The following is an 11,041-nucleotide window of genomic DNA, read 5'->3' on the forward strand; positions in this document are numbered from 1 at the left end:
CAACCCTTCAGCATACACAGGCATCGTGTTGCCGGCGTGAGACAGAGCCTGGAACCGCATCGTTGCCCTCTGCAATGCAGTAGGGCTGAGCTCAGCAGGCTGAGGGCAGCACTGACCTGTAGTGAGGAGCGGGCAGCTGCTGGATGACGTCCTGCATTCTGAGCAGCCGCTCCTCCTCTGTAGCGGCACCAACAGCATCCTGGAGTAGTGCAGAAAGGGAGCGAGACACCAATCAGGCTAGTACACCACTGCGAGTAAACCTCGTGGGGCTGACAGCAAAAGGGCCTCCGAGCTGGGGCACTGCTGCAGCCATCTGCCAAGAGGCCCAGGAAGAGGGAAATGAAAGACGTGGCCTTGTGCTTACCGAGAACTTGCCGTACAGCTGGTGGGTGAGCAGAGGGTTCGGGAGCTCCCTGAAGTACATCTTGCAGAGGGAGCTCACGCTGTGAATGTCACGGACGGTGAGCTCAGGAATCTGCTCCGACTCAAATTCCTGCCTGGAGAGAGGGACGCAAACCCGGTTGAGCGAGAGGAAGGCAAGCCCAAAGCCACACCAGATGCACTCAGGCTGTGTCAGTCGCAGCACTCTTACCGCAGCCTCTGGATGTTGGACGCGACGCCGGACAGGCGGTATATCCCCTGCACCACGCCGTGCTGCTCAATGAACTCAGCGCAGCTCTGGAGGACCTGGGGGACTGAAGAACACGTGCCAGCCGTCAGTGGAGCTCCTGATTCAGTCGTGCTGCAGGCTGTGCTTCACATCCCATCCACTAAGCCCAGCCAGGCTTGGCTGAAGCAAATACAGATGTGCTTGTCTCTTAGGAGCATCCGCCTCACTTTATCCTTCAGCCATCAACTCCCATTACACGTGTCTCCACGGCTATCAGCCTGCCCCCTGCTAGATATGAGCTCCCTTTCATCTTCTTTAGATGCCCAGCAGAGGAAGATCTCAGGAATGGGCAGCTCCTTACCATCACGACCGGAGTGGAGAAGATGCTCTCCCAGGTCACCGCCAAACACCCTTTCCTTCTCCACCTCCCGCTCGGTCGGTTTCTTTGGGCGGGCCTTCACCAAGGAACGAAGGAAGGTGAGGATCTTGCTGCGTTTCTTGGGCACTGCACAACAAAAGGAAGAAACCAGGTCATTTCAGGTCTGGCTCCGTTGGACGAGGCCGAGCACAGCACATTCTACAGAGCACGTCAGAACGGGAAGAACATTACCAACCAGTACATACAAAAAGGGATTTTCCCCATCTCTGGAGGAGCCCAAGGCCAGGTTGGATGGGGTCCTGGGCAGCCTGATCTAGTCTCACATAAACTGTGGGGGCTGGGAGACCATCCTGAGGCGGGAGGGTTGGAGCATGATGATCCATGAGGTTCCTTCCATCCCAAGCCATTCCATGAGAGTTCTATAGTTTCCCCAAGTCCAGTCATAAACACAGGAGGATTGGGCCAAATCCCTGCCCCATGGTGTGCATAAAGAATCATCAACCCAGAGGACAATGTGGGATGGATAAAGGAGGTACTAAACATGGAACGCACCCCCAAAAAGACTTCATTTTGCTTCCCCACACCATCAAATGTAACATCCCTACCTGGCTTTGGCACTGAGTTGATGAGTGCCTCAGGAATGTTCTTATTAATGAGTTCCACACACTCCCCTGGGAAAAATCCAACCTGTAACAAGAAGAGAAGCCAACTATTGCATGCAGCACTTCTCAGGTCTGAACTGTTAAACCAAAAGCCACATAACATTTCCCTCGGAACGTGCTTGCCTGACGTTCCATAAGACTATCCAGCAGAAAATGGCCATAGTTCAAAGCATAAAGGTAATAATTTTTCAACATTTGCAGCCAAAGGCAAGGTCCCCTGACACCGACACAGGGAAACTGTTTACGTCCATTAGGCATCCTGTGCATGCAGAGCAGCTCTAAGCTAAGATTCCTGCCTTTACTGCAGTTGCACTCTCCAGTCTGAAGCTTGTGCCTACCTGGAAGCCGAGCTTGCCTCTCCACCAGGGGGTCAGCTCCTTTGGTGGCATGTCGATGACACACACGATGTCTCCCACCTGCAAGAGATTGCAGTGTCAATCCCAGCTTCAGCACAGCTGGGAGGAAAGCACAGCTCAAATGACTGCATTCTTCTGCACTGCCAAACATGGCCGAGCATGAGAGCACTTGCACCAGTGCAGCTCTGAAGACATTTGCCATTGTAAAATTGAGCAACAAGGAACGCCTTGAACTGCTTACCTCAAAGGAGAGTTCATCCGCTGCCTGGGCAACGTATCTCTTAATAGCATGGGCAGCAGCAATAGCTGGAACATTCACAGGTGCCACCTCATGGTCTAGCAGGGGCTTCCCCTTGTTCTCAGCCTGAAACAGAGAGCACAGGCCACGGTGAGGAGCTGGGAACCAACAAGGAGGATTTCAAGGTGAGGAGCACATCTGCAGAGAAAGCTGCAGGAAATGCACTCGGTCCTTATCGTGGGCACTTCAGAAGGAACTGCAAGTCTAATAACGGCTGTTTCTCTCCCTGGTGTGCAGCAGGCACACGCCAGCAAAGATGCATCTCTCCCCATCCAGACTAATCAGCAATGGCACTGACGCAGACAGGTGGCCTTGTGTATTTTGCCCCCTCCTTTCCTGCGCTCTTTGTGCAGGAAGGCTGACTGTTTAAGATGCTAGGAGACCGTGAAGAGGGAAACCAAAGCTACGGCTGCAGTTACAAGGTGCAAACAGTGCCATTGCAAGCACCAAGCAGCTCTCTTGAGCAGTCCAACCAACAGCGAGGCCAGACAGAGCAGAGAATGATTGTTGTTTCTGCAGCAATTTCAAGGGAAAAGTCAGTAGAGGACAAACACAACAGCCGAGATGGCTCTGGTACTTTTATAAACTTGCCACTCTTGCACTACTGTCTTGCCACAGAGGAGCTCTCTTGGAAAGCAGGAGAGCACATCTGCGGCTCACTCTGCTGGCTGCAGTCAGGGAACAAAGACCAATCAGAGCTTCATACTCTACCTCTGTCCATGCCAGGTCAGGCCCACAGCTGATCTCGCTGCACGCCACGGCCATCAGCGTAGGTGTGACAAGCTGGAACTGAAAAGAAACACACTTTTATGTTCTCTGTTCACATCTCTGCTGTGCTCCCTACAGCTGTCGGGCACACTCACACAGCCCAAGCACGCCTGCTGGTGTCCCTGGTGATGCTGTGCAGCTCTGCACAAGCTGGGGCTGGGACTCTTTGCCTAAGGGATTGCTTTCCATAAAACCAGCTGGTCACAGCACCACAGACAGCATCCTTCTGAGGGCTGAGCTGCAGAGCACGTGGAGAAAACCCACACGTGACCAGCGTCCCATCAAAGCTGGATGAGGCTGTGTTACTAAACACGGGGCGTCACGGGCTGCTAAAGCATGTGGGGGGACAAAGCATGGCAGGTACCTGGCAAGAGATCAGAACGAGGGAGAGAAATCTCTCGAATCCGCAGCCGTTCCTTGTCACTTTGCTCTGATCTTCCACGAGCAAAAGCTGCAGCAGGGAAGCAGGCAGAGGGTGGAGAGAGGAGAGAGAAAGAGCAGGTCAGTTTGCTTCCACGGTTTAGCAAAGACTACGAGGGAAAAACCAAAATCTGCCCTCCCTCAACTTAAAAACTTAAGTTTTCAACTTAAAACCATTTCCCCTTGTCCTGCTGATATCTACCCTTTCAAAGAGTTGATTCCCCTCCTCTTTTTAGGCTCCCTTTAGGTACTGAAGGCTGCCATGAGGTCACCCCACTGCCTTCTTTTCTCCAGGCTGAACAAGCCCAGCTCCCTCAGCCTGTCTTTGCAGGGGAGGTGCTCCTGTCCCCTGATCATCTCTGTGGCTCGCCTCTGGACCCTCTTCAACAGCTCCCTGTCTTTCTGGACACTGTACTGCAGCTGGGGCCTCACAAGAGCAGAGCAGGGGGGGACGATCACCTCCCTGTCCCTCATGGCCACCCCTCTGCTGATGGAGATAATGTGATCCTATGAGCTCCGCCAGCCAGCAGTTCTCAGCACTCACTGTCCCCCCGTCTCTCCCACACTGTCTCAGCTTACCTACAAGGTGCTGCACAGGACGGTGTGAAGACAAAGGGACGCAGTCGGTGCACAAGTGCAACAAGCGAGCTGCTCAGTCAGAGCTCCAGCGCTCCAATGAAGGGACGCAGCACGCACTGCTCCTCCCCTCATTCTAGCCCTTATGACATCACTGAGGGCCACCAGGCTGCTCCACCACGACGGACAGGGTGGGGAGGCAAGACCAGTCACAAGGGCAGAAGATTCCAAAAGCCCAGCCCAACGTTCTGGAATCAGGGGCTGCTTGGAATTCTAGCCCAGCCAAATCCTGGAGAAGCTGGCACAGGGTCGTCATGACCAAAGCGCAGGACCTGGCGCTTGCTCTTGTTGAGCCTCGCACAACTGGCCTCAGTGCATCCCTCTGGAGGGCCTTCCTGCCCTCAGCCAGATGGACGCTTCCTCCCAGCAGCGTACCTTGCAGTGCTGGGCCCATGTCAAATCCACACTAGAGTGGCTTTTGTTACATTCAAGGGCATGTTGCAGCACCCATCTATTTCACCTGGAAGGAAATAAAGCAGGAGATGGGAGAAACACAGAACTACTGCCAGACTGCTTTATCCCTTTCTTAGCCCAACTTCCCTTGCCTCATCCCCTACCCCAACTCCTGGATGATGCCCACGGGCTGATAGTTGGATCTCAAGTCCATAGGACTCCTTTCACAGGGCTCCATCAAAAAGGCTGTCACACTTGTTCCGTACACTCACACTGACCCAGCAGTGGTATCACAGTCACTTAACACACACACAACAACCAAACCCCGAGCATGCACATCCCTTCCTGCGTGACTGCAGCCCACAGCTCCCCTTCACACCTCCGTGGATCTCTGGTGTTTTACACTGATGCAGCCTCGCTGCAGCTCCGTGGCTGTCACACAAGGCCTGCAGGACCTCTTTCTCTGCAAACCCCGTCTGCAGGCATTGGTTCACGAGGTTCACCTCCTGCCCTCCTGAGCAAAAACAAGCACTAAGAACAAGAGCAAAGCACACTGGACTCGACCTGGCTGGATCCCCAACCCTCAGTCCTGTCAGACGGACCCTGGTGTGGAGACTCATCCCCAAAGCCTGGCTGGACATCAGCACAGGCATCCTTCTTCAAACGCCGCATCCAAGCAGCAAGGGATCAAAGCGTTGGCACAGCTGAAACAGAAATGCTGTGTGAGTTTCCTGTTAGCACTGAGCAGGAACAAATCTACCGCTGAGCAGCAGGATGTGAGACAAGCAGCAGAAGACACCCAACCTGCAGAACCAGCTCGTTTGGGGTCGGTCCAGATGTTTGTCTGCTCCCTTCCCTGGCCCAGGCCAAGCTTGTGAGCTGCTCCTCCTTTGTGCAGGGGGAAATGGTGCAGATGCCATGTGGTGGCTATGCACAGCGTGCCTTGGACTTGCTTTTCCTCTCTCCATCTGCCATTAGCAAACAGCATCTCCAGCCTCCAGAGATCACTGAGTCCAACCCCTGCACAACAGTGAAAAAAAAGATATGATAAGGGGTACTTAAAGCACAGCATCTGTAATCAGATCAGACTCCTGCACTGTGAAGACTTCCATGAGTATTCCTGCAGAGTGCATCACTTAGTCTCTCTTTAGCCTTGTGTTCATGGTTTTCCTGTAAGAGCTTGTCTAAACACTGCCTATAATCGTGGTTATGCTAGAAGCATTTGGATTTCTTGATCCTCAGTGTGATTTCAGTAACAAATCCAGATGCTTTTTTGTTAAGGGCAGCTTTCAATTTCTCAACTGAAATTTCAATATTGCATTAGGTGTTGACAACCACGGGGCTGCAGTACAGAGAATTACAGGAAGATTAATTTCTCCATCTCCATGCTCCTAGACATTTATGATTACAGTGATGTAGTTATATACAAAGTTGCAAGATACCAAAGCTAGAATAAGCTCTTGGTGCAGCAGGATGTCTGGAGCCCAAGTGCAGAGTCTCAGTGTTGCAAAGCCTTGAAGAGGTGCACCGTATGTGCTGGGGCTGATGACACAGACACTGGAGCAAGGCCAGTGTGATGTTAGAAACTTGACCAGCAGCTGATCTGTTGTCAGCCATTTCTGGACACAAACGGGATCTGGTCGACTTAGGACATGACCTTTGGGCTGGAGAGCAACTCCCCGAGGAATCACACAGCCACTGCAGACCGTTGGCAAGAACCCCATACCAAAACAGCTCATCTGCAATCAGTTTTTAATCTGTGCAGCAGTGATTGGAACAGGCGCACGCTCTCTGCAATTGCAGGAATGCTCACAAGTGGAATGTACATCACCTGTGTGCTCCAGCTCTTCTGTGTGCATGCTAGGAGCAGTGATCCCCCTGCACCCAGGGCTGCAATAAAGTCCTGTGGGCTTTCTAACCTGCCCACCAGCAGCCCAGGCTGCCCAGAGCCACATCCAGCCTGGCCGTGGATGCCTGCAGGGATGGGGCATTCACAGCCTCCCTGGGCACTTACATGTTTTCTTCCAACTCCTTGATAAAATTCCTGACTGCCTTCAGTTTTATAGCCAAAGCAGTGTTTGAGCTGGTAATGTACTCTTGAACAGCACTGCTGCCTTTAACATTTGTATGTTTAGATCTGAAAAGAGAGTTTGGTCATTATTTCATGATGAGAGAATCTTATATGACAAAACAGAATTACAAAAATCTGACAATACTGTAAAATGCCAGCGTAAGAATGTGGCTTTGATTTTTTTTTTTTTATTTTTTTTTAATGGTGAGTGTACCATTAATTCAAGACAAGAATTTTGTTTGTAAGTCGATCTCTATAACTGTTCTTGGCATCATTCTGTAGGATGAACTAGATACATGGAATTTGGCACTGGCTCCCCAGGGCAGTGGTTTGGCACTGAGCTGACAAAGGCCAAAGAGCATTTGCACAATGCTCTCAGACACAGGGCTTGACCCATAGGAGGTCCGGTGTGGAACCAGGAGGTGGAATACATGATCCTCGAGGTCCCTTCCAAATAAAGATATTCCATCATCCTCTAATACTTATATTCCCAAGTCCTGTACACAGTGCTCAGATGCTTAATTGAAAGGTTCCATGAAACAGTGAGGTATCTATGTCCCTTTACCACCCAGTTATTCAATTTGCCACATGGATCTTTCATCCAGTCACATTAAAAAAGCACTCAAAGTATTTCCTTCAGTCTTCCATTCTGATAGAGCTTTCTGGAGCAAATAAAGAGTTGCAACTCAGAATGTCCACACCTCCCTTCCTGCACCCTGCATACTTTTTTAATTGTACTGTGATTACGTACCATTCTATTGTCACCCTCATTCTGTCATTATCTAGGCAGTTTACTGACATTAAATTTTCCAGCAACAGATGCCCACAAGTACAGCCAGCCTGGACTTATTTCCAATACTTACCTTTGTCCTGATGTCCTTGTAGGAGCTGGGACATTTCTCCATCTCAGCAGCAGAGGGCAGGAGGGGTCCAAGGTGAGGGCACGCTCTCCTCTATTTTTCTGGCACTCAAAGACAAAGGGAACAAGAAAACCAGCAGTGTTTCCCTGCCCATGGCAAACACCAGCCTTTCCATCCTTACAGTCCTTCCTGCCATCAGCAGAGACATTTTGCTTTCTTGTGCCACTTCATCCCTTTAGCATCTGGCATCCTAACAAAAAAGTACTCTAACACAGGAATTTTAATATTTTCATATTAAATGTCAGAATTAGAACCATTATGTTTACCAAATATTTAAAACGTTCAACCCAGTGAGAAGTGAATTGATGTTGTATTTAGCATTCAGATAAGAACTTGTGAAGGAAGTAAAAAGTGCTGCTTTCATAAACTATAGTCTCATTGTCAAGCCTTGCACTGTCTCAGCAGCTTATTACAGAATGCTCATTCAAGCAGGAATTAAGAGATGCGTCTGAATTGATAACAACAACGAGTAATTAAGAAAGCTTGACTGCAGTCTGCTTGAGGATTCCAGTCTGAAGTGTGTTCCACGTGATGACAACTGGGAATGTCTTTCTCTCACCATTAGAACCATTGCACCTCTGACTAAACACATAGCTAATCACCACTGAAAACCTAGGTGCAATTTCTGCAGTGCACAGACCAACTGCATGTTGATTAACATTCAGAGAGATTGTGCAGGTGTCCTTTTAGGAACTGGCCTACAGTATGCTAAGAGGGATGGATGTGGGGACATTAGGATAACGTGCCCTCTGCCTGTTAAGACAGCCCCAGCAGAGCAGGTCAGCAGGCTGAAGAGCTGAGTGGGTCACCAGGGCTCAGAGACTTCACTCGGCCATCTGAAAGTTGAGGGACTTCGCCCCAAGCTGCCCTTTTCCATGCAGGCAAGGAGGCCAAGAGAAGGTGGATCGGCACGGTTCTGGTGCAGACAGGGGCTGCAGTGTGAGCAGGCCTACACAGACAAGGCTGTGCCCACACAGAGTGACAGCAGCTTTCGCTGTGAGCAGATTCCCAGGGGGCCTGAGCCATGGCAGTTCTTGATGGCAGCATGTTCCCATCAGCCCTGGAAGTCTTCTCTGGACGTCTGTCGCATTCTGGAATCCACACTGAGGACGCAGTCGCTGTGTCAGAGCAGCTGGCAGAGTCACGGGGAACCGTGACGTAGTTGGCCCAGGGAGCAACAACAAGGCCTGCACTGCTCAGCCAGCCCAGGCCAAAGGGGAGCACGAGAGAGAGCAGAGGAGAGAGGGGGGGAAAGAGGGCCAGGAAGGAAAGGCCTGTGCCTGAATGGACGTGTAGCAGCAGCTGCTGACAGCAAACTCGGTGATGGCAGGGGCACAGCAGAGCAGTGCAATGCTGGCAGCTTCCTGTGTCTTTCACACAGGCACTGCAGACATGGCCAGCACTGGGAGATCAGCAGAACTGCTGCACACCTCTGCCAGCCCAGGCCAGAGGAGTGCAGAACAGTGAGCTGCTGCTGAGGGGAGAGAGGATGGCCTGAGAGCTGACCTGAGAGGCAGGGCTGGCTGTGTGACAGCAGCCTCTGTGTCCTCCTCCTGTGTCTGTGAGGGCCAGAGGGCCAGAAGAGAACATGCCCAGACAACGAAGCCCTGCTGTCCTCTGCTGCTCAGCTGGAGAGATGTTCCGCCTTCCTGAAGGACGCTGATCCAAAGGGAAGGAATCAAAGGAAGTCCAGGCTGGCTGTCCTTGTGGGCATCAGCTGCTGGCAGCTGCCTCTGTGCTGCCATGGGCAGGGCACAGCACACACAGTGTTTGCAGTTCCCTGTGTGACACTGGCCCTGGTGACCTGACAGCCATAGGGAGACAAGAGAAAGAGCTGCCTCCCTCTGCCAGATGAGGCAAAGGTGAGAATCCCAGAATCACAGCATGGCCCGGGTTGGAAAGGAGCTCAAGGTTCATGAATCTCCAACCCTTGGCTCTCCAAGGGTGCACAGGGGGCTTTGTTCTCCCTGTGGTGCAGCTTCAGTGCCAACTCACAGCTGAGCTGGTTGGCACACTGTGACAGCCTGCCGCTCTGAAGCTCTTGGGGCAGTGCTCAGTTCTTTCTGAAGTACTCTGGAAAATGCTGCTTCTCCTTCACCAAGTCTGTTTCCAGACAGACGTCTTTTTCTCCTCTGTACACACAAACAGTATCTTGTAACTCCCTGGCACAGTGCTCAGAAGTGATACTTCTGGAAGCACGTCAGAGAAAAGTGGCCTTGTCCCAGTGGACTTTCAGAGCAGATGAGAACAAGTCCTGGTTGACGGCTTTCTTCTGCTTCTGGAACTGCACAGCCAGGTTGTGTGTTGTCATACTTTATGCCAGAGTGCCAAACTGAAGCAGTTTCTGCAACCTCTTTTTTTCATACTTGTCACTCTTTGCTGAGACCTTAACTTAGTCATTTTTAATGCGCTCTCATCTAAACTACTGTGTCCTCCAGTGTCAGTGTTGTATGAATCAGGACTGTGGGATTTCATCAGTGAAAGGATTCTGCTCTAATGACTGTCATTCTAAAGCTGATATTGTTTCTACCGCATCAGGCTTGCATGAAGCATCTTTGATCAACAGAGAAATCAGAAAAATTGCTTTTCCTATTGCAGTTTCCTTTTAACTAGTGATGAAAGCTGTCAGTTTATTTTTGGCACCAGAAATCCTGGGATGCAACCAGGTTAGATAAGAAGTGAAACTGAGTCAACAGTAAGGGAACACAGATGAGACAGCATCACACAGCTCTGGAAAAGATGTTCCAGCTCTGTGTCTACCTACACCTTCAGGAGATGAAAAGTACTGGCTTACTGAGGTGTCCTGGGTTGCAGGTTCTGTTAATCTCCATTTTTGGAAGAGCTGCTTGCAATAAATACCTTGTAAGGTGAATGAGCTTGATAGAAGTAGGGTGTGAAAGAGATGGATTTGCTGTTTCCCTGAAGGTGCAGGAGTATTGCTGTGCCTACAGTCAGTAAACAAGGCAGAAATCACTGTGTTCCTCAGAATGAAAAACAAAAGAATAAAAATCTTTTTGTGAGTGACAGCACGCCTGAATGAAGCACAAATCTAAACATTTAAAATAAGGGTTAGTGTCAAAGGGACTTGCAGTATTTCTCGTGAAGAAATTTTTGATGCTTCTTTATGAAAGTCATCATAACAAAAGTGTACTGATGTCTTTGCTGAGGATTTCCTTGGTTCCAGCCTGAAGGTGTGCGCAGGCATGAGCAGGCAGTGCTGAGCTGCAGGTGAGTGCCTGTGTCCCACAGCAGGAAACCCGTGGATGTCTTCAGGGGTTTGAAATGGGCAGAGCTGTGAAACCTGCAGGCTTTCACTGAAATTGTCCTCTGCTTTATTTTGTAATCTTAGTTTCACCAATGCTTTCCAATATTATTTTCATATGAATGCAGATACATGGGATAGGATTTAAAGTTTTTATGGTGCTGCTGTATAATTTTCTGTGGTCATCATAAGCCAATAAAAAAAATAAATGGTAATCAGGCAATCTATTAACAACCTGTGGCACGTGTCAAAACAATGAAATTCCT

This window comes from Phasianus colchicus, chromosome Z (genome assembly GCF_987193195.1).
Source record: "Phasianus colchicus chromosome Z, bPhaCol1.hap1.1, whole genome shotgun sequence".
Taxonomy (NCBI): Eukaryota; Metazoa; Chordata; class Aves; order Galliformes; family Phasianidae; genus Phasianus; species Phasianus colchicus.